Source organism: Triticum urartu, chromosome 2A (genome assembly GCF_056163025.1).
Source record: "Triticum urartu cultivar PI428250 chromosome 2A, HENAU_Tu73, whole genome shotgun sequence".
NCBI classification, from domain to species: Eukaryota; Viridiplantae; Streptophyta; class Magnoliopsida; order Poales; family Poaceae; genus Triticum; species Triticum urartu.
The window spans coordinates 634,651,713-634,656,130 of NC_141874.1; positions in this window are offsets into that span (position 1 = coordinate 634,651,713).

A 4,418-nucleotide genomic window follows, 5' to 3' on the forward strand; every position below is an offset into this window, starting at 1 on the left:
AAGCATTGCAACTAATAAGTAAGCTGCGGGATGATGTATTACGAAACGATTAAAGAGACTTGCCGGTAACGAGGTTGAACTAGGTATTGAGATACCGAGATCAAATCTCGGGCAAGTAACATACCGATGACAAAGGGAACAACGTATGTTGTTATGCGGTCTGACCGATAAAAGATCTTCGTAGATTATGTAGGAGCCAGTATGAGCATCCAGGTTCCGCTATTGGTTATTGACCGGAGACGTGTCTCGATCATGTCTACATTATTCTCGAACCCGTAGGGTCCGCGCGCTTAACATTACGATAACAGTTTCATTATGAGTTTATATATTTTGATGTACCGAAGATTGTTCGGAGTCTCAGATATTATCACGGACATGACGAGGAGTCTTCAAATGGTCGAGACATAAAGATCGATATATTGGACGGCTATATTCAGACACCGGAAGTGTTTTGGGTGATTTCGGAGAAAACCGGAGTGCCGGAAGGGCTACCGGAACCCCCCAGGGAAGTATTGGGCCTTAGTGGGCCTGAGGGGAGAGAGAGGGCAGCAGCCCAGGAGGTGGCGCGCCCCCTCCCATGGGGAGTCCGAATTGGACTAGGGGAGGGGCGCGGCCCCTCTTTCCCTCTCCCTCTCCCTCTCTTTCCTTCCCCCTTCTCTCTTCCAAGTTGGACTAGGAAAGGGGAGTCCTACTCCTACTAGGAGGAGGACTCCCCCCTCCTTGGCGTGCCCCAAGGGCCGGCCGGCCTCTCCCCCTTGCTCCTTTATATACAAGGGCAGGGGGGCACCTCTAGACACACAAGTTGATCTTCGTGATCGTTCTCTTAGCCGTGTGCGGTGCCCCCCTCCACTATAATCCTCGATAATATTGTAGTGGTGCTTAGGCGAAGCCCTGCGACGGTAGAACATCAAGATCGTCACCACGCCGTCGTGCTGACGGAACTCTTCCCTGACACTTTGCTGGATCGGAGTCCGGGGATCGTCATCGAGCTGAACGTGTGCTAGAACTCGGAGGTGCCGTAGTTTTGGTGCTTGATCGGTCGGGCCGTGAAGACGTACGACTACATCAACCGTGTTGTGCTAACGCTTCCGCTTCCGGTCTACGAGGGTACGTAGACAACACTCTCCCCTCTCGTTGCTATGCATCACCATGATCTTGCGTGTGCGTAGGAATTTTTTTGAAATTACTACGTTCCCCAACAGTGGCATCCGAGCCAGGTTTTATGCGTTGATGTTATGCACGAGTAGAACACAAGTGAGTTGTGGGAGATATAAGTCATACTGCTTACTAGCATGTCATACTTTGGTTCGGCGGTATTGTTGGATGAAGCGGCTCGGATCGACATTATGCGTACGCTTACGCGAGATTGGTTCTACCGACGTGCTTTGCACACAGGTGGCTGGCGGGTGTCAGTTTCTCCAACTTTAGTTGAACCGAGTGTGGCTACGCCCGGTCCTTGCGAAGGTTAAAACAGCACCAACTTGAGAAACTATCGTTGTGGTTTTTGAGGCGTAGGTAAGAACGGTTCTTGCTAAAGCCCGTAGCAGCCACGTAAAACTTGCAACAACAAAGTAGAGGACGTCTAACTTGTTTTTGCAGGGCATGTTGTGATGTGATATGGTCAAGACATGATGCTAAATTTTATTGTATGAGATGATCATGTTTTGTAACCAAGTTATCGGCACCTGGCAGGAGCCATATGGTTGTCGCTTTATTGTGTGCAATGCAATTGCGCTGTAATGCTTTACTTTATCACTAAGCGGTAGCGATAGTCGTGGAAGCATAAGTTTTGGCAAGACGACAACGATGCTACGATGGTGATCAAGGTGTTGCGCCGGTGACGATGGTGATCATGACGGTGCTTCGAAGATGGAGATCACAAGCACAAGATGATGATGGCCATATCATATCACTTATATTGATTGCATGTGATGTTTATCTTTTATGCATCTTATCTTGCTTTGATTGACGGTAGCATTATAAGATGATCCCTCACTAAATTATCAAAGTATAAGTGTTCTCCCTGAGTATGCACCGTTGCGAAAGTTCTTCGTGCTGAGACACCACGTGATGATCGGGTGTGATAGGCTCTACGTTCAAATACAACGGGTGAAAAATAGTTGCACATGCGGAATACTCAGGTTTAACTTGACGAGCCTAGCATATAACAGATATGGCCTCGGAACACGGAGACCGAAAGGTCGAGCGTGAATCATATAGTAGATATGATCAACATATTGATGTTCACCATTGATACTACTCCATCTCACGTGATGATCATACATGGATTAGTTGATTTGGATCACGTGATCACTTAGAGGATTAGAGGGATATCTTTCTAAGTGGGAGTTCTTAAGTAATATGATTAATTGAACTTAAATTTATCATGAACTTAGTTCCTGATAGTATCTTGCTTGTCTATGTTTGATTGTAGATAGATGGCTCGTGTTGTTGTTCCGTTGAATTTTAATGTGTTCCTTGAGAAAGCAAAGTTGAAAGATGATGGTAGCAATTACACGGAAAGGGTCCGTAACTTGAGGATTATCCTCATTGCTGCACAGAAGAATTACGTCCTGGAAGCACCGCTAAGTGCCAAGCCTGCTGCAGGAGCAACACCAGATGTTATGAACGTCTGGCAGAGCAAAGCTGATGACTACTCGATAGTTCAGTGTGCCATGCTTTACGGCTTAGAACCGGGTCTTCAACGACGTTTTGAACGTCATGGAGCATATGAGATGTTCCAGGAGTTGAAGTTAATATTTCAAGCAAATGCCCGGATTGAGAGATATGAAGTCTCCAATAAGTTCTATAGCTGCAAGATGGAGGAGAATAGTTCTGTCAGTGAACATATACTCAAAATGTCTGGGTATCATAATCACTTGACTCAACTGGGGGTTAATCTTCCTGTTGATAGTGTTATTGACAGAGTTCTTCAATCACTACCACCAAGCTACAAAAGCTTCGTGATGGACTATAATATGCAAGGGATGAATAAGACTATTCCTGAGCTCTTCACAATGCTAAAAGCCGCAGAGGTAGAAATCAAGAAGGAGCATCAAGTGTTGATGGTCAATAAGACCACCAGTTTCAAGAAAAAGGGCAAAGGAAAGAAGAAAGGGAACTTCAAGAAGAACAACAAACAAGTTGCTGCTCAGGAGAAGAAACCCAAGTCTAGACCTAAGCCTGAAACTGAGTGCTTCTACTGCAAGCAGACTGGTCACTGGAAGCGGAACTGCCCCAAGTATTTGATGGATAAGAAGGATGGCAAAGTGAGCAAAGGTATATGTGATATACATGTTATTGATGTGTACCTTACTAATGCTCGCAGTAGCACCTGGGTATTTGATACTGGTTCTGTTGCTAACATTTGCAACTCGAAACAGGGGCTACGGATCAAGCAAAGATTGGCTAAGGACGAGGTGACGATGCGCGTGGGAAATGGTTCCAAAGTCGATGTGATCACGGTCGGCACGCTACCTCTACATCTACCTTCGGGATTAGTATTAGACCTAAATAATTGTTATTTGGTGCCAGTGTTGAGCATGAACATTATATTTGGATCTTGTTTGATGCGAGACGGTTATTCATTTAAATCAGAGAATAATGGTTGTTCTATTTATATGAGTAATATCTTTTATGGTCATGCACCCTTGAAGAGTGGTCTATTTCTGATGAATCTCGATAGTAGTGATACACATATTCATAATGTTGAAATCAAAAGATGCAGAGTTGATAATGATAGTGCAACTTATTTGTGGCACTGCCGTTTAGGTCATATCGGTGTAAAGCGCATGAAGAAACTCCATACTGATGGACTTTTGGAACCACTTGATTATGAATCACTTGGTACTTGCGAACCGTGCCTCATGGGTAAGATGACTAAAACGCCGTTCTCCGGTACTATGGAGAGAGCAACGGATTTGTTGGAAATCATACATACAGATGTATGTGGTCCAATGAATGTTGAGGCTCGTGGCGGATATCATTATTTTCTCACCTTCACAGATGATTTAAGCAGATATGGGTATATCTACTTAATGAAACATAAGTCTGAAACATTTGAAAAGTTTAAAGAATTTCAGAGTGAAGTTGAAAATCATCGTAACAAGAAAATAAAGTTTCTACGATCTGATCGTGGAGGAGAATATTTGAGTTACGAGTTTGGTCTACATTTGAAACAATGCGGAATAGTTTCGCAACTCACGCCACCCAGAACACCATAGCGTAATGGTGTGTCTGAACGTCGTAATCGTACTTTATTAGGTATGGTGCGATCTATGATGTCTCTTACTGATTTACCGTTATTGTTTTGGGGTTATGCTTTAGAGACGGCTGCATTCACGTTAAATAGGACATCATCGAAATCCATTGAGACGACGCCTTATGAACTGTGGTTTGGCAAGAAACCAAAGTTGTCG